Source organism: Pelophylax lessonae, assembly GCF_965119305.1.
Source record: "Pelophylax lessonae genome assembly, chromosome: 10".
Classification (NCBI taxonomy): domain Eukaryota; kingdom Metazoa; phylum Chordata; class Amphibia; order Anura; family Ranidae; genus Pelophylax; species Pelophylax lessonae.
The window spans coordinates 239153308-239177113 of NC_138777.1; positions in this window are offsets into that span (position 1 = coordinate 239153308).

Sequence of the window (23806 nt, forward strand, 5' to 3'; positions counted from 1 at the left end):
AATGTGATAAAGGTTTATGAAAGAGATTCAGGCGAATCTGTGACATATGTGATAACTTGTGACAAAGATATGGATATTGTCTCTGTGTTTCCTGTGAGAATTCCAGGAAAAGGGGATTCACAGAGTTCATCCAAATTCTGACGTGTTTCGGCTGTTTGTAGCCTTTTTCAAAGATTTTTGTCACCCAGCTGTAATGTATAAACAATAACATTTCAGTTATTGAGAATATATATGCAGTTTGAGTTGCCAGAAATAATAATAAAGATATTTGTACATACATAATTTGTCTCTGTTTCTGCAAACCTTTTTCTCTGTGTCCTTAACCACTTTACCACCGGAGGATTTTGCTGTCTTACGTCCAGGCCACTTTTTGCGATTCGGCGCTGTGCGACTTTAACTGACAATTGCGCGGTCGTGTGACGCTGTACCCAAACGAAATTTATGTCCTTTTTTTCCCACAAACAGAGGTTTCTTTTGGTGGTATTTGATCACCTGTGCGATTTTTACTTTTTGTGCTATAAACAAAAAAAAGCGTTTATTTTGAAAAAATAACAATATTTTTCACATTTTTTATATGAAATTCCCTCCCCAAAAAAATGTAAAAATCAAAATTTTTTTAAATTTTTGGCCAATTTGTTTTCTGCTACCTATGTTTGGTAAAAAAAATTCACAATAAGCGTATTTTGATTGGTTTGTGCAAAAGTTATTGCGTTTACTAACAAAGGGAAAGATTTCTGTCATTTTTGGTGTTTTTTTTTAACGCGTAATGGCGGCGATCTGCGATTTTTCTCTTACGTCCTCCGACAGTCGCCGCCTCCTCTAAGTCATCACTATTGGGTATTGTCCACCTATCCGTAGGAATAGCTAGGCATATAGACTTAGTCAAAAGACAAAAGGCATTAGCATATACACACCCACGGGGGCTGTCCCATCTGGTCAATACCCCCCCTGCATCACCACTCCCAACTCAGTTTTAGTTTGCCTAGCTTAGGAATAGTCAGGCTCCCTTGTGCTGGGGCTTCAGTCTCAGCCTTCCTAAATCTTTTATTTGATTTTCTTTTCAATGTCAGTTTTTTTCTCTCACTTTACTAGCTGTTTATTTTACCAGCTCTAGTTTATTCTTCGGATGAAGATGGATCATGCGGTGCTGGGATTCGGACTGGCCGCCCTGGTTCTCCAGGGCACAGAGGGCCAGATGGACCCCCAGCCCGCCATCGAGCGTTCAGCTATGGTTCGCCCTGGCATTATGAACGACCCATCCCTGTTTGCTGCAGGGATGCAGCCGTGAGGTGGCTACCTCACAGGACTCATCTGCGGTACTGCGGCGTCATGTCCCTGGCTTACGGCACTCCCTGTCAGATGAGGACAGAAGTTTATCCGTGCATAGAGGCTCCCCCACGCCATCGGGTACAGGTAAGTACTTTCTGTGTGGGGCCTCTGTCTGGGGTTACAGTCTGTGTTGCTGTGTGTCCCCATGTCTGTGCCTGTGTGACTCCCTGTGGGGTTCGCTGTGTGCACTGTATGTCTTGCCGGGGGTCCCTGTCCCAGTGTCACCTTAGGTGCATGGTTGGGGGTACAGACTTGTGTGTTGTGCGGCGACCGCTGCGGGGGAAAAATCACGCGGTCCGCCATGTTTTTTATATGCACACGTGTATAGCCCCTCTGGGGCGAGTTTACAGCTCATTTTGGCGCCATCCGCCGCCATTTTGTGGGCGGTGGAACGATCGGTTCGGCCGCATGTCGGCGGCCATCTTGGTGTAGCCTCCTATGCATCCCTATGGGGCAGCCATTTTCCCTGGGATCTGGCTTATAGCCAGCCCCCTCCAGCAGCATTTCCTCTTCCTCTCCGACAGCACAGGTAGCAACGATCTGCGGGCTCTGCAGTTTATCTCTCTCTCAGTCTTCTTCTGCATACTGCTTCTGGCTCAGTTTTCTTTCTCCTTTTTGGGGTCTTCATAGCTGTGACAGTAGCGGTGGGCTGCGCACTCCGCAGCGCTATTTAAGGGGACAGTACATTACTTTTTGCACTGTAGTTTTTTTATTATCTTGAGCCATGGATTCTCAGGAAAGCAAGTTTCCTCCAGCTTTAGTGGGGGGCCCCAGTTCTCCTGTGGCCCCGCTGCGACCTGATCTGGCTGCTGTGGTTGCGACTTTAGTGGCAAATATGGAAATGCTGATGTCTGAACGGGCTGCGAGAAAACGGCCAAGGCTGTCTCTCTCTTCTGATTCAGATGGGGATATGGCTGCTGCTGCAAGCGTGCCCTTTTTTTTAGGGTCCCGCTCATCCTTGGACCCCCAGGGGTCTGAGGGGGAGGCTGAGGTGGAGGGTGTTGATACATCCTCCCCAGGGTCAGCCGAAGAACGGGCGACCATGGATGAGTTGATTGTTTCTATTAAGGAAACCTTACATTTAGAGGATGAGCCCTGTCCTCCGGGCGTTGTGTCCTCTTTTGGGACGCACAGGACCCGCAAGTCCGCGCAGGTTTTTCCCTGCCCAGCGGAATTCCATTACACTGTAAATGTGGCGCACGTTGAAACGTCCATTCCTGGTACCTAGTCGGTTCAAATTGCTTTATCCTTTTGCGCCGGCTACGGAAACGATGGTGTGTGCCTCCACAGGTAGATCACACTGTGGCCGTGCTAAACAAGGCTTCCTTGGTTCCTACTGAGGATACCCCGGTTTTTCGGGATCCCACGGACCGGCGGTTGGAGTCTCTAGCCCGCCATTCCTATACGGTGGCGGGTTCGTTGCTCAAACCGGTTTTCGCGTCCGTTATGGTGGCTCAGGCGGTGGCTGATTGGATTAAGGTGCTTAGAAGCAACCTAGTGTCTGATGACGTGCTGCCTGCACGACTGGAAATGGTGGACCAGATCCATCAAGGAGTCATGTATCTGTGTGATGCAGCCCTGAATGAGGCCCCCTTGGTGGCTCGCCTCTCGAGTGTCGCGGTACTTAACCGGCGACTGATATGGCTGAAGAGCTGGTCGGCCGACCAGTCCTCGCGGAAAACTGTTGCTGATTTTCCCTATGCTGGCTCTCGCCTTTTTGGCGAGGCGTTGGATACCCTGGTGAAGGGCATAACGGGGGGTAAGAGCACTATGCTACCCCAGAACCCGAAGAACAAGTCCTTCCGTGGCAAGCGGGGTTCTGCGCCTAGATCTACTCAGGGGTCCTTTCGTGCCTTTCGGAACCAGTCCAAGGGCAAGCCCTTCAAGGCCCAGGGCAACCAGAAGAAACCCTGGGCGGGTAAGCAGAAGACCGGCACTGCCGGTTCGGCGGGACATTCCGCCTCTGCCTGAAGGGGCGCCCTCACCCATTTCTGGGGTGGGGGGACGTTTGCGCGGTTTCCTCCAACCTTGGCTGCTCCGGATTTCGGACAGGATTTCCACGAAATCGTTCGATCGGGTTACAAGATCGAATTCCTTTCCAGGCCGGCGGACAGATTCTTTCCCTCCAATCTCCAGCTGCTTCCGGGGCGTCTGCAGGACTTGCATCAAGCGGTGCAGGACATGCTTGCTCAGGGGGTGATTGTCCCGGTGCCTCATCGGGACAGGTTTCGGGGGTTTTATTCGAATCGGTTCACTGTGTCCAGGAAGGAGGGCAAAGTGCGTCCTATTCTGGACCTGAAAGCGCTGAACCGCTTTGTGCGTGTTCGGAAGTTTCGAATGGAGTCTCTCCGTTCGGTTGTGGCCTCCTTGAGTCCAGGAGAATTCCTGGCTTCGATAGACCTGAAGGATGCGTACCTGCACATCCCCATTTTCGAGGATCATCAGCGGTACCTTCGGTTTGCTATCGCGGAGGACCACTACCAGTTTGTGGCGTTACCGTTCGGTCTCGCTTGGGCACCCAGGTTGTTTACCAAGGTGTTGGCACCGGTTCTGGGCCTGCTGCGGGCCCAGGGCATTACGGTCCTGGGGTACCTGGACGATCTGCTTCTGAGATTGCGTGCCAGTCAGGACCTTGTGCGCGATCTGTCCGTCGCGGTACAGACGCTCCAGGAGTTCGGGTGGACCATCAACGTTTAAAAATCAGCATTGTCTCCATCGCTTCGCCTTCCCTATCTGGGAATGGTTCTGGACTCTGCTAAGGCAAAGGTGTTCTTGCCGGAGGACAAGCTCCGGACTTTGCGGGACGAAATCCGATCCCTCAGGGACAATCCGTCCTCGTCACTCAGGGCCTGCATGCGGGGCCTGGGTTTGATGGTGTCGTCCTTCGAGGCAATTCCCTTTGCCCAGTTCCACACACGGGCTCTCCAGACGGAGATCCTGGCCAGGTGGGATAGACTTCCTCAGTCCTTGGATCTGGAGGTCTCCTTGAGTCGCCGGACCAGATTGGCTCTTCTGTGGTGGATCCAGTCTCAGTCGGTGGCGGAAGGCAAGTCCTTCCGCCCGTTGGTGTGGACTGTGGTTACCACGGATGCCAGCCTGTCGGGCTGGGGTGGAGTCCTGGGCACCCTGTCTGCCCAGGGCACTTGGTCGGAGGAGGAATCCTCCCTCCCGATAAATGTGCAGGAACTACGAGCGATAAAACTCTGTCTCTTCCAGTGGTCGGACCGTCTCCAGGGCCTGCCTGTTCGCGTACAGACGGACAATGCTACCGCGGTGGCTTACATCAACCACCAGGGGGGCACCAGGAGTGCTCGAGCAGCCCGGGAGGTGACCGACATCCTGTCTTGGGCCGAGACTCATGTCCCGGCGATCTCGGCAGTTCACATTCCGGGTGTGGAAAATTGGCAGGCCGACTATCTGAGCTGCCAGACCCTGGACCAGGGGGAATGGTCCCTACACCCGGGGGTCTTTCAGATGCTGTGTGCGAAGTGGGGATCCCCAGACGTGGATCTGTTCGCATCCCGGCTAAATCAAAAGGTGGAAAGGTTCGTGGCAAGAACGCGCGATCCGTTGGCGGACGCCTCGGATGCGTTGGTGGCCCCTTGGCATCAGTATCGTCTGATGTACGCCTTTCCTCCGATTCAGTTACTATCCCGGTTCCTTCGCAGATTGGTCTCAGAACCGCACATGGTGATTCTGGTGGCGCCAGACTGGCCTCGCCGGTCTTGAAACGCCGACGTTGTTCACCTGGCAGTGGCGCCTCCATGGCGTCTGCCTCTGCGGGCAGATCTCCTGTCTCAAGGTCCGATCTTCCATCCTGCTTTACAGTCGCTGGCTTTAACGGCCTGGCTGTTGAGACCCAGGTTTTGAGGGACAAGGGTCTATCTTCTGAGGTTATCCCTACCCTGATCAAGGCTAGGAAATCTTCCTCTGGTAAGATCTATTACCGTACCTGGAAAGCCTATTTCACCTGGTGTGAATCTAGGGGGTTCTCCTCTCGTTCTTACTCGGTGTCGAGAATCTTGGCTTTCCTCCAGTCTGGAGTGGATCAGCGCCTGGCGCTGGCCACTATAAAGGGCCAGGTGTCAGCACTGGCGGTCCTTTTCCAACGCCCTGTGGCGTCTCATTCCTTGGTGCGCACATTCATTCAAGGTGTGCGACATTTGGCTCCTCCTAGGAAGGAGCCTTTACCTCCATGGGACTTGAACTTGGTCCTGTCCGCATTGCAGCATGCTCCTTTTAAAAATAAAAGGGAGATTTCGTTGCCTCTGCTGTCGAAAAAGGTTGCCTTTCTTGTGGCGATCACTTCGGCTCGCAGAGTGTCGGAGCTGGCGGCGTTGTCTTGCTGCTCCCCTTACTTGATAATTCACAAAGATAAGGTGGTGTTGAGAACACCCCCGTCCTTTCTTCCCAAGGTGATCACTGATTTCCACCTTAATGAGGAAATTGTCTTGCCTTCGCTTTCTACAAAGCCTAAACATCCAAAGGAGATTGCCTTGCATTCCTTGAATGTTGTCAGGGCGATCAAGGTCTACCTGAAGTCTACGGAATCCTTTCGGAAGGTGGACTCTCTCTTTGTCCTTCCTGAGGGACCTCGGAAGGGCATGGCTGCATTGGCAGCGACTATTGCCAAGTGGATCAGACAGACCATTGAGCAGGCCTATGCCTTGAAGGAACGGGTTCCGCCCTTCCCTGTTAAGGCGCATTCTACCAGGTCTTTGAGTACTTCCTGGGCCTGTTGGCATCGGGCCTCGGTGGCCCAGGTGTGCAAGGCGGCGACTTGGTCGTCGGTGCAGACATTTACCAAGTTCTACAAAGTAGACGTTCTGGCATCAGCTGATGCTTCTTTTGGCCGCAAAGTTCTCAGTGCGGCAGTGCCATGATGGACCCTTGAATTTTTCTCTGGGTCCCTGGCTGTTGGCATTTGCTTTCCTGGGCTGTTGCTCCTGTTGAGCATTGTTTTTTTTTTTTTTTTCTGTTGCCCAGTTGGTTCTTACGGTGCATGTAAGATTCCTTTCTCTGATGTGGGTACTGCGTTGCCTTTTCTACGGTTGCGTTTCCCACCCCTCATGTCTATACTGCTTTGGGACATCCCAATAGTGATGACTTAGAGGAGGCGGCGACTGTCGGAGGACGTAAGAGAAAACTGAATTTTTGTAAAATCTTACCTGTAAAATTCCTTTCTCTGAGTCCTCCGACAGTCGACGCCCCCGCCCCTCTTTTGGGGTTCTTCTTACCTACTGCTATACTACCAAAACTGAGTTGGGAGTGGTGATGCAGGGGGGGTATTGACCAGATGGGACAGCCCCCGTGGGTGTGTATATGCTAATGCCTTTTGTCTTTTGACTAAGTCTATATGCCTAGCTATTCCTACGGATAGGTGGACAATACCCAATAGTGATGACTTAGAGGAGGCGGCGACTGTCGGAGGACTCAGAGAAAGGAATTTTACAGGTAAGATTTTACAAAAATTCAGTTTTTTTGCGGGACTGCAACATTGCGGCGGACAGATCGGACCCTTGACTGACATTTTTGACACTTTTGGGGGTACCAGTGACATTACTGCAGTAATCAGTGCTATATATATGCACTGTTACTGTAAAAATGACACTGGCAGGGAAGGGGTTAATTTTATTGGAGAGGGAGGGGTTAATGTATGCCTGGTGCTTACTGACGTGTGGGGGGGGGAGGTGACTAAGTGACACAAGGACAGATCCAGGGTTCAGCTATGCTGAACCCTGCAATCTGACCCTGCCTGTCACTTCAGAGATCTGCCCTCTGTGTTTACACACAGCGGGCGGATCTCCAGACTCGATCCCGGACGTTCGGGTAAGAGCAGCGCGCGCCGCCCACAAGGGGTGGAGTCCAGCGATGTAGGTCTACGTCGCTGGACGGGAACGAGCCACTTTGCTGCAGTAGCAGCAAAGTGAGCGGAGGTAAAGTGGTTAAAAAATCTGCAGCAAGGATCCGTGGTGTACCTTGGTCTGGAAGAATGTATATTATATATAGGTTTAGTAGCGTATATAAGCATTATACCATGTGATTTTTGAGATATTTTTATTTACTCACAATTAAATTGGGTATAAACGTTCATGTATGGGTAGCCAGGTAAGTTGCAGCACTATCCTGAATGATCCGTTCTAGGGAGATCATATAGGTGTTGGTTTAAATGCTTTTACATCAAGGTGGTGGAATCAGCAATATTTATTAGTGACTTCAAGGTCCATTGTGACTTACTTAGTAGCATATATAAGTGTTATATCATGTGATTTTTAAGATATTTTCATTTACTCACAATTAAATTGGGTATAACGTTCATATGTGGGTAGCCAGGTAAGTTGCAGCACTATCCTGAATGATCCGTTCTAGGGAGATCATATAGGTGTTGGTTTAAATGCTTCAAAGTGGTGAATATTTATTGGTGACTTTCCGGTGTTTGCATGGATCTCAAGGTTCTTTATAACTTACTTTTGCCAAGTTTTGTAAAGGAAGGGGGAGAGGAGAAAGTGGTTCTTCCAGCGCTGCAGGTCCGTGTCCGTCCTGTTCCCTCTCCCAAACCCTTCCCCAACCAACAAGGCTGAGGCTAATCTCAAATTCCTACAATGGAAGATATACCCACGGGAGACCTGATGGGAGATAGATGGAATGCCCTCATGTTAGACATCCAGAAAAGTTTTCAGGGGCAGGAACAACAGGACTCAGACATCATGGCTCTATTTGGTACCCTTAAAAAATACCTAGAAAGGAAATCGGCTCTATTCTGGCACATAAAGTCTTTTGAAAGATATGTAACAGAGAATATCAACCCAGTGGGCCTCCGAATACAGATATTTCCAACTATGGACAATATCACTACACATATGAAAAAAGAATGGGAAACGGTATTAAACGATGTTCAAAAAAATTGATGATATTATTATAGGATGAATATACCAGACAAATGAAAAGCCTAGATGAAGATATAAAATCAATTTATGACCAATTAACCCCCCCCTAAAAAAGATATCCCTGTACAGCGAACAGGAGAAAAAATTAAAGGAGCAACTGGAAGAATATAGTAGGGAAATGCTCAAAAAATAGGAACGGAAATACTGGAGGGATAAAAATGCGTTCAGCCAGAACCGTGCATATAAATGGTCTAATTATAGACAATCAAGAAAGACAGCTTATAACACAAAAACAGTTCGAAATACCGGACCTTATTATTCATCAGATTCATCATCATATGTGTCTGGAACTGAACAACAAAGAAGAAGGGGTATGGAACAACCCCAACAAGATCAACAATCCGATCTGGATGATAGGGAAGATATCCCACGAGACGGAGAGAACCCTAATACTATGGAAACGAATATACCGAATGAGGAAGAGGTTACAGTCCCTGTAAAACCCCACCAAATTTTCTTAAGACCGAGAGGAAACAAGGAAAGTGGCCCTAAATCACAAAAGGCTTTTTTAGGGAAACAAAGGAACAAATAACCCCAGTCCACAAGATGAATGGAACTAGGGAACAGACCATTATAAACCTCTCTAGACATGTATTAACAGCTGATCAAGCTGAAGTTTTAACTTTAGGCCTCTCCTTCTGTCCCAATAGGACAACGGACAGATTTGAAGCCATTAAAGATATTAATCTTTTTGCTAGAAAATTACTCTTAAAAGTAATGTACAGTAGGAAACCAACGATCGAAGAACCACAAACAAACTTCTCCGCAGCAGAATTTAGAGCTATTAGGGATCTAAACCTGTTACTGGATGAAGAGGGCCCGGAAGACTGGACGGAGGATGATACTCAAATGGATAGTGAAGAAGAAGAACAGGTAACAGATCCCCCGAAGGAAGCACAATCTACCAAATTTAAGAAAAAATCACATATTTTCCCACCCTTGGATACAAATCCTGCGATCGCCCTATTTGTGAGGGAGACTACCAAGGAAATAAATCAACTTAAAGATCAAGTAAAAACACAGAATCTAACAAAACCACAAAAAAAGGCTTTAAAAGAACTACAAGATAATGAGAAAATAACAATTAAACCCTCTGATAAAGGGGGAAACATCGTACTGATGGACAATGAAAAGTATAAGATGATGTGTCAAAAAATCCTAGACAATAATAAATGTTATAGGAAAATACTACCAATAATCTTGGAAACCTTTAAAGAAGACTTCTACAAAAAAGTAGATAAGGCATTAAATGAAGGTACAATCTCAGAATCTCTATGGACATATGAGGACGAAACATCCCAGAACTCCCACCCTATATGCATTACCCAAGATACATAAAAACAGAGATAACCCCCCTGGGAGGCCAATTGTATCTGGAAATGGAAATCTTACGGAGACAACAAGTAAAGTTATTGACGCATATCTTAGACCTCATGTGACTAAACTTCCATCATACCTAAAGGATACAGTTCACCTGCTTCAAATGCTAGACCGATTAACTATACCAGAAGACGCATTCCTTATTACCATCGATGTAGAGTCTCTCTATAATAACATCCCCCATAAAAAAGGAATAGAGATAATCAGACAAACCCTAAAACAACAGAGTAAACATGATAACAACTTTAATGAATTCATTATAATGATGCTGGAATTTATACTGAATCACAACGTATTTACCTTTAATGGTTCCTACTATTTACAAACGTGTGGAGTTGCGATGGGCACTAGCTGTGCACCATCGTATGCGAATATCTACTTGGGGGCCTGGGAACTCGAGTTCCTGGCAGAAGAGAAAAACAGTATCTTTGTAAATAATATACTACTATGGCAACGATTCCTGGACGACATCTTCATCATTTGGACAGGCCCAGAAAACCTAATTAAGGATTGTCTTAAAACATCGAATACTAACGATTACAATATGTTTTTTACACTTAACTACGATAAAAACAAGATTGCGTTTTTGGATACATGGATACTTAGACTGTAATGGAACAATTAAAACAACTCTTTATCGTAAAGAGACCGCAGGAAATTTAATCCTGCATGCATCAAGCTTCCATCCAACACCCCTAAAGAAAGCAATACCATACAGTCAGTACTTAAAGTGGAGTTCCACCCTAATTTAATACTTACCTCCATCTTCTCGCTCCGGGTCACCTGAAAAAGAAAGGGATAATCGCATATTTTTTTTTTTTTTTTACTTACCTCGTAGCGAAGAAAAAATACTTACCTTACTTCCTTCTTCCTCCTTCCTCGGCTGCGGCCCGTCGTCACTTCCTGGCTCTGCAATGATTCCTGGGAGCTGAACGTCATAGCTCCCAGGAATCATTGCGCCTGCACCGGCCCCGACGTCAGTTCCGGGTCGCGCGCGTCATCCCCTTCTAAACAGCTTCTGGGCATGCCCAGAAGCTGTAGAGGGATGACACGCGCGACCCGGAAGTGACGTCGGGGCCGGCGCAGAGCATCGTGGGACCAAAGAAGGCGGAAGAAGACGCCGAAGGGGATCTCGCTGGCTTCAAGCTGCCCACATCTGAGATGGCAGCGCTGGACAAGACGTTTGCAAGGTAAGTATTTGTCCTAACAGGTAAGTGCAACCCGGGACAGATCAGAGGCTAGCCATTGTGGAATGTACTAGCCCTGACTGTCCCGGGGTATTAAAAAAAAAAAAAAAAAATCCAGGGTGGAACTCCGCTTTAAGATTCAAAAGAAACTGTACGAGTGAAGAGGATTTCCAGAAAGAGGCCAACCTCCTTACAGGTAGATTAATTGAAAGAGGATACACCAGAACCACGCTCAGGAAAGCGTTTAACAAAGTCAAAAAAAGAGAAAGACAAGAAATTTTATTCAAAACCAAAGATGTCGACAAAACAAATGAACAAGGAGAAAAAACCTGCATCATCTTGAGGTTTACAAACGAACATCAAAAAATTAAACAAATTCTCCAAAGACATTGGACAATCCAAAACGAAGATCCCACGGTGAAGAATTTCATATCAGATAAACCACTAGTCACCTATAGAAAAGCCGGCTCACTCAAACAAAATCTCACACACAGCGAATATAAAGAACAAAGGAAAGACCCTTGCAAAGACAAGGGTACATACCCCTGTGGTACATGCACACAGTGCAGTGTGATTAAAAAATGTACAAACACTATTCTCCCCAATGGAGAAAACTTTAAACCTCGCCACTTCGTGAACTGTAAGACGAGAGGAGTGGTGTACCTCATGAGGTGCGAGTGCGGATCATATTATGTGGGCAAAACAAAACAAGAAATGGGCAAACAAATTTACAAGCACATCTATAGTATGGAAATATGCAACTTCCACCTACCCCTTGGCAGACATGTCAAAAATAAAATGCCCAAGGTGACATTCATCGCCCTAGAAAGAATGCATATACCGCACTGAGGAGGCGACTGGAACAAGAAACTTTTGCAAATGGAAATGAGATGGATCAGGCGCCTTAATGCCACAAAATATCCAGGTCTAAATGAAACTGAGAGTTTCAGACCATTCCTTGAAGGTTTTGCTTCAGGTAAAACGGATTAAATAATATATGGTTTCCATATAGAAACCCACACTTCTAATGAATGGATTAGGAAATACCCCATCCATTCACCAAAAATCTTGATTACCATGCAGTACCCATTAAAAACAACCTAGGTTGTAATAAGTGGATAGTACTACTCAAAAACAAATAAGGTAACCTGTAAGAGCACCTATACTATTAAAATAAAACAAATAGGAGACATCTCATCCATTCATCAAAAAGCTTGATCAGCATATAACCTCCATAATGAAACAACATAAGGATCTATTTAGATTCCATAATGATGGAAAAAACTGAATGCCTCAAAATCCCCGACAAAAAACACCTCTGGTATGTCTAACTATTAGGATATACTATTAGGATATACCTTAAACATCCCCTATGAGGGTATATACCTTGGGCTATCATCTTATTCAAACTGCTGTTGAAACTATGATTATATGTTATAATTTACTTTCATATTATTAGCACGAATTATAAATGATGAATATAAATATTATTGTTTGTATACTAATATAAATGTATTCTTTGTTTCGAGTTGCAAACATCTCTGTCCCCTAAATTCTGCAACCGGCACGGTAAGCCCTTGTTATCTCCGATGACAGGGGCTGCATAATGAGACCTGAAAGGGTTACAAGATACTCCCCCATCTGACTGCGGTCAGATGACCTCAAGTCTCCTATCCCGTGTCGGCGGCCGAAGTCAGACTGGCTCGTACTGCGCGTGCATCATCCAGGCGCATGCGCAGTACGGAGGTGCCACATCACTGACAAGGAATCTGAGTACGTGCAGCGCGGTCAGCGCTGGCGCGAACAGCTTCAAAAGGCCGGGGAGCCCGGCGTCTCTCCTCACTTCCCTCTAGGAGAGGGAACAGGACGGACACGGACCTGCAGCGCTGGAAGAACCACTTTCTCCTCTCCCCCTTCCTTTACAAAACTTGGCAAAAGTAAGTTATAATGGACCTTGAGATCCATGCAAACACCGAAAAGTCACCAATAAATATTGCTGATTTCACCACTTTGAAGCATTTAAACCAACACCTATATGATCTCCCTAGAACGGATCATTCAGGATAGTGCTGCAACTTACCTGGCTACCCACATATGAACGTTATACCCAATTTAATTGTGAGTAAATGAAAATATCTTAAAAATCACAAGATATAACACTTATATACGCTACTAAGTAAGTCACAATGGACCTTGAAGTCACTAATAAATATTGCTGATTCCACCACCTTGATGTAAAAGCATTTAAACCAACACCTATATGATCTCCCTAGAACGGATCATTCAGGATAGTGCTGCAACTTACCTGGCTACCCATACATGAACGTTTATACCCAATTTAATTGTGAGTAAATAAAAATATCTCAAAAATCACATGGTATAATGCTTATATACGCTACTAAACCTATATATTATATACATTCTTCCAGACCAAGGTACACCACGGTTCCTTGCTGCAGATTTTTTAAGGACACAGAGAAAAAGGTTTGCAGAAACAGAGACAAATTATGTATGTACAAATATCTTTATTATTATTTCTGGCAACTCAAACTGCATATATATTCTCAATAACTGAAATGTTATTGTTTATACATTACAGCTGGGTGACAAAAATCTTTGAAAAAGGCTACAAGCAGCCGAAATGCGTCAGAATTTGGATGAACTCTGTGAATCACCTTTTCCTGAAATTCTCACAGGAAACACAGAGACAATATCCATATCTTTGTCACAAGTTATCACATATGTCACAAATTCGCCTGAATCTCTTTCATAAACCTTTATCACATTGGGCCTTTACCCAAGCACCAATTCTCACATTATCAATATGTATGTTCATATGTAATATATTAATGGAATAAATCCAAAATCCTTTTACTTCTTTGATTTATATCATTACTTGCCCACAAAGTCCCACTACCTTGGCTTGAGACACCAAAAAACCCCCTTTTTTCTAGATTTAAGGGACGGAGGCAAAAACCTACTCCTACTACCTCGAGATCAAAAAACCCCACCCCCTCGTTAAATCAGCCTTTCACTTAACTTAGGACATTGTCCTACTGTCGTCCTGTCTGGCTTTAATTTAGTTTCTCTATCATTCGACAGACGCAGCTCCTTATCTTCATGACTCAGGGTTATGCTCCTCCTCCTAGGAATAGGCACTAGGCAGGAAAAAAACGTAACCACGCCTATGGGGGCTGTCCCTGCAGGCATAAACCCTCAGACTCTATCATCAAACAGTTTGTTCTGCCTAGTGTTAGGAATAGGACCTAGTTCCCTGCTGTGACCTCGGTCTTAGCTGTAACAGGGAAAGTTTGTTATTTTTTCTATTTATTTATTTTTTTTGAACTAGTTAGTTCCTGAGGACCAAGATCCAGAGGAACTACAAGCAACAGCCAGCTGCGCTTTTGCACTGGATAATCTAGATCCTTAAGGTCTCCCAGCCTGGCCAGCGAGCGTGAGCAGGTTGAATTCCAGAACTAGGCCTTGCCACGACAGTGCCCTGAAGAATGGGGACAAGCCTGCGAGTGGACAGTCTCGCTAGGATGCATCGACCTGGAACGCCCTGAGTCGCAGCTTCCCATTGAACAGCACCCCCATCCTGGGTGGGAGGTGAACTGTTTCGAAGTGGCGCCCACCTTGTACCGTGGTATGGTAAGTAAAATTGTACCCCCAAACACTGGAATGGTTGGATCTTAGGGGTTCCCTGGCACCCCGGAGGACTAATCTGGTGTACCCCTTGGCATTCCCTTACCCCTAGCAGGGGGAGTGGGGGTAATAATGCGGCTGTTGTGGCGCTTATTTGAGGGGGGTGGATTGTCCTGGGTGGGTCCCTGGCTAGGGACCTTTAGATGCCTATTGTTCTGGGACCCCTTTGGGGGGTTCTGGAGCCCGCATGGCGTGCCGTGTGGGCTGCCATTTTGCTGTGGTTCATGATCTGTGTGTTCCTATGAGATTTCATGGGCAGCCATTTTCTTTACTTCCCCATTGAGAATGTATGAAGGGCAGTTTTATTGAGGTCCATGGGATGGGCAAGCATGTGGCATGGCTTGTAATGATAGAGGCAGAGCTTCTTCCTCTTCCTGTGCAGACAGTGTTAGTTTCATTGTTACACTGATCAGGCTGGATGCTTCTCTTTGGTCTGGTAACATTCCTGGGTTTCCTTGTGGGTTTTTTCCTATTCTGCTCTGCTATTATTACATAATAATCAGGGATTGTGAATTCGCAGTAATAGCGGTGGGACCGCGTTTTTCGCGGTCTTAAAGGAACATTACACAAAAAAATGTTTTTTCTCTTACGTCCTCCGACAGTCGCCGCCTCTTCATATTCGTCACATATGGGGTATTAGACTTTGCTCCGAAGGAGTAGCTAGGCAACAGAATATGTTAACAATAAAGCTTTAACATATCCCACCCTCAAGGGGTGGTCCCCTCAGTCAATACCCTCCTACTTCCTGCAACCATATCTCAGTTTTAATGTCTAGCTTGTCAGGAGTGGCTGGCTCTCTCTGTGCTGGGACTTTTTGTCCCAGACTCTTTCTTCTTTTTAATATTTTGTTTGAGTTTTCTCTCTACCTTTAATTAGCTGTTATTTTTGTCAGCATTAGTTAGTTCTTCGGACGAAGAGGATCATGCGGACTGGGTCTCGGGCTGATCCCCCTGGTCACAGGTCGTGGGTCAGTGGCTTCCCAGTCTGCCATCGAGCGTTCAGCCAGGTAACGCTCCTGGCACAGTGAACGACCCATCCCTGTTCGGTGCAGGGATGATTGGTGAGGTGGCTACCTCACCGGACGCTGTGCGGTTTCTTAACCGCCATTGTGTGCGTCTTGAATTGCGACTCTCCCTGCCTCATGTGCAGTGGCTTGTTCGCCTGTGCGGGTTCCCCACGCCATGTGAGGTAAGTGTATCTATGTGGGGACCTGTCTGTCTGGGGGGGGTCTCAGTCTGGGACTGTGTAACCTGCCTTTAAATCACACTGCTTGTCTCCCTATCTCTCGGCTGCATGCTGTGGGCTGCAAGGGGGGGGGGGAGCTGTATGACACTGAGTGTGTCAGACTGGGCTGTGTGAGGAGCTGTGTGCTGTGGGGCATGTTTTTAATGGCATGTTGGGGCATATACAGCGATCGCTGCGGCGATCTAACATGTATCCATATAATGGGATGAAATTGTGTGTGTTTTTATGCACTGTGGAGCGGCGATTTCGGCGCCAAACGACGCCATTTTACCGGCGCCCGCTCCGGCCGCATGGTTTACATGCACGGCGGCCATTTTCTTGTAGCCTCCATAGGCTTACATAGAGCGCCCTGGCAGCATCACTTCCTCTTTCCTGGAAGCACCGATCGAGGCAGCAGCAGCAGCGGAGTCTCCTCAGGTTTTATCCTTCTATTCCTGTGTTCCATTGCCTGTATTCAGTCTGTATATTCCCTGTGGGGGTCTCATTGTGCCTGAGTGTGGTGCGGTGGGCTGCGCTTGCCGCGCTTGCTGAAAGGGGGCAGTTAACCCTTGGTTGTCTGGCATACAGGGGCAATGGATTCTCAGGAGGGCAAGTTTCCCACAGTATTGGTGGAAAGCCAGGGGACCGCTGTTTCCCCCCCAGGGGGGGATTTAGCCACTATTGTGGCTGGCCTTGCTGCCCAGGTGCAAATGCTAGTGGCTGCTCAATCTACTAAACGGCCCAGAGTTGCTCTGTCCTCTGATTCTGAGGGTGAAGGTGATGGGGCTGTTCTGGCAGGGACCCCCCTATCGTGGTCCCGCTCCTCTCTTGATCTAGTGGGGTCTGAGGTAGAGGCTGAAGTTGAGGGGGTTGATAATTCTCCCCCTGGCTCGCCTGAAGAGCTTGCAATCATGGATGAGTTGATTGCTTCCATTAAGCAGACGCTGCGTTTGCAGGACGAGGTGTGTCCCCCAGCTGCCTTGGCGGCGTATGGGACGCAGAGAAAACGCAGGACGCCGCAGGTTTTTCCCTGCAATGCTGATTTTCAGCGCGCTGTTAAGGACCAATGGCGCGATCTGCGCAAACCTTTTGCGGTTCCAAGTAAATTTAAACTGCGTTATCCTTTCTCGCCTGCCACTGATGAACGGTGGTGTGTGCCTCCACCAGTGGATCATGCAATTGCGGTTTTGAACAAAGCCACTGCGATCCCTGCAGAGGGATCCCCTGTTTTCCGTGATGCCACGGATAGGAGACTGGAGTCTCTTGCCCGTCATACTTATTCTGTTACGGGTTCTATGCTTAAGGCTCTGTTTGCTTCTCTCATGGCGGCCCAGGCGATCGCAAGTTGGACGCAGATGCTTAGGCGCGTCCTAGTGGCCGATTCGGCCTCGGCGGCGACCCTGGATATGGTGGATCAAATCCACCAGGGTGTCATGTATCTGTGTGATGCGGACTTGGACCTGATTCCGTTGGCTGCACGTGTGCACAGCGTGGCGGTGTTGTCTCGCCGCCTGGTTTGGTTGAAATGTTGGTCGGTGGACCAATCTTCACGTAAAACCTTAGCCAATTTGCCTTATGATGGGTCTCGCCTTTTTGGGGAGTCCCTGGATGTGTTGATTAAGGGGATTACCGGGGGTAAGAGCACTCTCTTGCCCCATTTCCCCAAGGCTAAGGGGGCTTCTGGGAAGAAGCATGCGAGTTTTCGGCTCCCTCAGGGGTCCTTTCGTGCCTTTCGGCCGCACTACAAGGGCAAACCGTTCAAGGGCCAAGGCTTTCAGAAGAAGCCCTGGTCTGGGAAACAGAAGTCCGGCCAATCCGGACCTGCGGCCCATAACAGTTCGGCCTGAAGGGGCGCCCTCACCCAGTTTTGGGGTGGGGGGACGCTTGCTCGGTTTTCTTCAGCCCTGGTTGGCCCGTGTGCGGGACAGATGGGTTCTAGAAATCGTTCGATCTGGTTACAAGATCGAGTTTCTCTCTCGGCCGGAGAGCAGATTTTTTCCCTCAAATCTACAACTGTCTCCAGAGCGCCTGCGGGATGTGCACCTGGCGGTGCGGGACCTGAGGGCTCAGGGAGTGGTGGTTCCGGTGCCTCATCGGGACAGATTTCGGGGGTTTTATTCCAATCTGTTCACCGTGCCCAGGAAGGAGGGCAAGGTTCGTCCGATTCTGGACTTGAAAGCTCTGAACCGCTCTGTGCGGGTTCGCAAGTTCCGCATGGAATCCCTGTGCTCGGTGGTGGCTGCCCTGGTTCCGGGGGAATTCATGGCCTCCATCGATTTGAAGGATGCGTACCTTCACATCCCCATATTCGAGGGTCATCAGAGATACCTTCGATTTGCCATTGCGGAGGATCACTACCAGTTTGTGGCGTTGCCCTTTGGGCTCGCCTCGGCTCCGCGGGTCTTCACCAAGGTGCTTGCACCGGTTCTGGCATTATTGAGGGCCCAGGGCATTTCTGTCCTGGGGTATCTGGACGACATTCTGGTTCGGTCTGCGACCAGACAGGGTCTGGAGAAGGACCTGTCTGTCACAATGCAAACTCTGCAGGAGTTTGGTTGGACGATAAATGTTCCAAAGTCGACACTGAGTCCGTCGGTTCGTCTCCCCTATCTGGGAATGATACTGGACTCGGTGCAGGCGAAGGTCTTCCTGCCGGAAGACAAACTCAGGACTCTTCAGGAGGAAGTCAGGTCCCTCAGGGACGTTCCACACTCGTCTCTGCGGACGTGTATGAGATGTCTGGGATTGATGGTCTCGGCCTTCGAGGCGATTCCTTTCGCGCAGTTTCACACGCGGGGTCTCCAAGCGGAGATCCTGTCCAAGTGGGACGGGCGACCTCAATCTCTGGATCTTCAGATCTCGTTGAGTCATCGCACCAGGGAAAACCTTCTGTGGTGGCTCCAGTCCCCGTTGGTGTCCGGGGGCAAGTCGTTTCGTCCGATCTCGTGGACGATAATCACCACGGATGCCAGCCTGTCGGGCTGGGGTGGTGTTCTGGGCGTTCTGTCCGCCCAGGGGACCTGGTCGGAGGGGGAGTCTTCCCTCCCGATCAACATTCTGGAATTGCGTGCGATAAATCTCTGTCTTCATCGCTGGACGGGCCGGCTGCAGGGCTGCCCGGTTCGGGTGCAGACGGACAATGCCACGGCGGTGGCCTACATCAACCACCAAGGGGGCACCAGGAGTGCCTGAGCGGCTCGAGAAGTGGCCGCCATTCTGTCTTGGGCCGAGACTCATGTCCCGGCGATAACGGCGGTTCACATTCCGGGAGTGGAGAACTGGCAGGCGGACTATCTGAGTCGCCAGACCCTGGATCAGGGGGAATGGTCTCTCCACCCGGCTGTCTTCCAGATGTTGTGCGCGAAGTGGGGTCTTCCAGATGTGGACCTATTCGCATCTCGCCTCAACTACAAGGTGAAGAGGTTCGTGGCAAGGACGCGCGACCCTCGGGCAGACGCGTCGGACGCGTTAGTGGCCCCGTGGCATCAGTACAGGCTGATGTACGCGTTTCCACCGATTCAGTTGCTGTCCAGGTTCCTTCGCAGGTTACACTCGGAACGCAGCACGGTGATTCTTGTGGCACCGGACTGGCCTCGCCGGTCCTGGTACGCAGACCTCGTGAATCTGGCGGTCGACGCCCCTTGGCGTCTGCCCCTTCGAGACGATCTACTGTCTCAAGGACCGATTTACCATCCTGCTTTACAGTCGCTGGCTTTGACGGCCTGGCTGTTGAGACCGAGGTCCTGAAGGAGAAGGGTCTCTCTCCAGAGGTCGTTCATACTTTGATCAACGCGAGGAAGTCTTCCTCGGGGAAGGTTTATTACCGTACTTGGAAGGCCTATTTTGCCTGGTGTGAGTCCAGGGGGTTTTCACCCCGCACGTACTCGGTTTCCCGTGTGCTGTCTTTCCTTCAGACGGGTGTCGATCAGCGTTTGGCGCTGGCTACGATAAAGGGTCAGGTGTCTGCGCTGGCCGTTCTGTTTCAACGTCCCGTGGCTTCCAACTCCTTGGTTGGCACTTTTATTCAGGGTGTGCGGCATCTGGTTCCTCCTAGGAGGGATCCTTTGCCTCCTTGGGACTTGAATCTCGTTCTATCTGTGTTACAACGTGCTCCTTTTGAACAGATCAGGGAGATCTCGTTGTCTATGTTGTCCAAAAAGGTCGCCTTTTTGGTGGCGATCACTTCGGCTCGCAGAGTGTCGGAACTGGCGGCTTTGTCCTGCAAGTCTCCGTACCTGGTTGTTCATTTGGATAAGGTGGTCTTGCGACCTAATCCTTCTTTTCTACCGAAACGAGTTTCGGAATTCCATCTTAACGAGGATATTGTTTTGCCTTCGTTGTGCACGAAGCCTAAACATCCGAAGGAGGTGAGATTGCACTCTCTGGATGTTGTTCGGGCGATAAGGTTTTACCTTAAATCGACTGAGTCTTTTCGTAGGACGGACTCCTTGTTTGTTCTTCCAGAGGGTCCTCGGAAGGGCATGGCGGCTTCGGCCTCTACCATCGCCAAATGGATCAGGCAGACCATTGAACAGGCCTATGCCTTGCAGGGGAAGGTTCCCCCTGTGCCTGTGAAGGCGCACTCTACTAGATCACTGAGTACGTCTTGGGCCTGCCGTCATGGGGCTTCTGTGGCCCAGGTGTGTAAGGCGGCGACTTGGTCGACCGTACACACTTTCACAAAATTCTACAAAGTAGATGTTCAGGCATCGGCGGATGCTTCCTTTGGCCGCAAGGTTCTTAGTGCGGCTGTTCCATAGGGTCCCTTGTTGGGCACTCCTGGCTGTTGGGATAGTTTTTTTGTATCCCCTGTTTTTTTTGTCTTTTCCTGGGTTGTTGCTCCTGTTGAGCACTTATTTTTGCTGTTGCCCAGCTGGTTTCCTTCCTTTGGTAAGGTTCCTTTCTTTGATGTGGAGACTGCGTTGCCTTTCGGCGCGGATGCGTTTCCCACCCCTCATGTTTGCACTGCTTTGGGACGTCCCCATATGTGACGAATATGAAGAGGCGGCGACTGTCGGAGGACGTAAGAGAAAACGGAATTTTTGTAAAATCTTACCTGTAAAATTCCTTTCTCTGAGTCCTCCGACAGTCGCCGCCCCCGCCCCTCTTTTGGGGTTTGAATGTATACTCTACTGCTATTCCACTAAAACTGAGATATGGTTGCAGGAAGTAGGAGGGTATTGACTGAGGGGACCACCCCTTGAGGGTGGGATATGTTAAAGCTTTATTGTTAACATATTCTGTTGCCTAGCTACTCCTTCGGAGCAAAGTCTAATACCCCATATGTGACGAATATGAAGAGGCGGCGACTGTCGGAGGACTCAGAGAAAGGAATTTTACAGGTAAGATTTTACAAAAATTCCGTTATTTGAGCAATGGAGTCCCAGGATAAAAATTCACCTGCAGACCCCCTGGAAGCGACTGCGGGACCCACAGTCAGTCGCAGCCAGAAATTGCAGGTTTTTTTGCAATGGCTGATGTCAAAAGTGGATTCTGTCATTTCTGGTGCTGCCAGCCGAAAACGCCCTCACCTCCATCAGCAGGGTCTTCTGATTCTGAGACAGATATGGTCGCTGTGGAGGCAGACCACCTTGAGGGGTCGGTGTCTTCACATTCTGATGGTGAACAGGACCTGTCCTCATCAGCCGCCCTGCAGGAACGTGCATTGGTGGAAGCCACTGATAGTTTCTGTGCGGGAAACTCTAAAATTGGCTGATGAACCTACAGAGTCAGATACGCAGGTGTCTTTTGGCTCCCGCAAATCCCTAAAATTGGGCAAGGTATTCCCTTGTCCAGAATTGTTTCATACTATTCTGGATGAACAATGGCGACGCATTAAGCACATGTTGGTGGTGCCTAAGCATTTTGCACGCTGTTATCCTTTTGCAGAGGCAGTGTCCAAAAGGTGGACTGTACCACCGTATGTGGATTCTCCGGCGGTCAGGTTGAATAAAGCAACTCTGGTACTGGGGGAAGAGTGTCCAACCTTTCCAGATCCAGTGGATAGACTGGTGGAATCCTTGCCCGCCATTTACATGTGGTAGCAGTTCACATGTTAAAGGCTACCTTTGTGAATGTTTTAGTAGCGCAGACTGCTACTGAATGAGCAGTTACTGAAAAGTAACTTGGAAACGGCACGGCTTCACCCTACGGTACTTAAAAATAATAGACCAGTTGACACAAGCCCTGGTGTTCATGTGTGATAGGTCCCTGGACTCAGCTTTGTTGGTGGCAGTGGGCATTTGCTATTAGGTGCGTGGCATGGCTTAAATTCTGGTCGGCTGACCAGGCTTCTAAGAAGGCTGTGACTGATCTTCCTTTTACAGGGAGGCTGTTTGGATCCTCCCTGGACGAGTTGATCAAAGGTATCACGGGTGGTAAGAGCATTAATCTGCCCCAATCCTCTAAGGGCAAGGCGGAGCGTACTAAGTGGGGACTTCCTTTACTGCTCACAAACTTATTTTTTGTGCCTCCGGGTCGCAAGAAAAAGGTAAACCGTCTTCTGGGGGTTCCAGGAAGCCATGGTTGGGAAAATCTAAGTCCGACCAATCTGGACCTGCAGACAAGTCCTGAAGGGGCATCCACACCTGAGTCTGGGGTGGGGGGTCGTCTTTGATTCTTTCAGGAACCCTGGACCTCCTTGATTCAGGACAAATGGGTTCACAAACTGATCCGATTAGAATACAAGTTCGAATTCCGGTCTTGTCCGTCGGACAGGTTCTTTCCATCCAATCTTCAATTATCCCCAGTCCGGTTAAGGGACTTGCTAGGGGAGGTACACGACTTGCTAATGCAAGGAGTGATTGTGCTGGTTCCCGATCAGGAACATTTTCAGGGGTTTATTCAAACCTATTCACCGTGTCCAGAAAAAGAAGGCAAGGTGCGTCCCATCCTGATCTCAAGGCCCTGAACCGCTTCATGCGGGTACACAGGTTTCAGATGGAGTCCATCCGCACGATAGCAGCATCTCTGCATCAGGGAGATTTCTTAGCCTCCTTAGATATCAAGGACCCATATCTACACATCCCTATCTACGCTGGACAACATCGGTTTCTTCGCTTTGCGGCAGCAGAGGAGCATTATCAATTTGTGGCGTTACCCTTTGGTCTCACCTCCCCTCCCAGAGTGTTTACCAAGATACTAGCACCGGTATTAGCACTGCTGCGCTGGCGAGGGATTGCGGTACTGGGGTAGCTGGACGATCTCCTGTTGAGAGCGGGCTCTCATTCTGCCTTGTTGGGGGATCGGACGATCATGGTCAGAACTCTACAGGAGTTTGGTTAGAACATCAATTTCAAGAAATCCGCGCTGACTCCGGTTCTGAGACTGGATTATTTGGGCTTGATTCTGGATTTAGCCTTGGCGAGGTTTTTTCTTCCCCCAGACAAGCTTTATAAGTTGCAGGGGGCGATTCAGTTGTTGTTGTTAGACAACAATCTGTCCTCTCTACGAGTTTGCATGTGAGCCTTGGGTCTGATGGTATTGACCTTCGAGGCGGTTCCGTTTGCTCAGTTCCATACAAGGCCTTTGCAAAGGGAGATTCTTGTAAAATGGAAAAAGTATCCAAAGTCCTTGGATTCTGTGGTTCGGTTAAGCCACAACACAAAATCGTCTCTCTGTTGTGGTGGATTCAGTCTCTTGCACTGTGCCAGGGCAAGTCCTTCCTTCTGTAGTTTTGGACGGTGGTAACCACGAACGCCAGCCTGTCGGGCTGGGGCGGGGTGCTGGAGAAGCTCTGTGCTAAGGGTACCTGAATGATGGAGGAGTCAAATCTTCCAATAAATGTTTTAGAGCTCAGAGCAATAAAGCTTTGTCTGAGTCATTGGACGACTCGTCTGCAAGGTTGTCTGGTTCGGATTTAATCAGACAACGCCACGGCTGTGGCTTACATCAGTCACCAGGGAGGCACCAGGAGTGTCTTGGCAACCAAGGAAGTGACTGAGATTCTGGCCTGGGTGGAAAGCTTTGTTCCAGTCCTCACTGCTGTACACATTCCAGGTGTGGAAAACTGGCAGGCGGATTACCTGAGTCGTC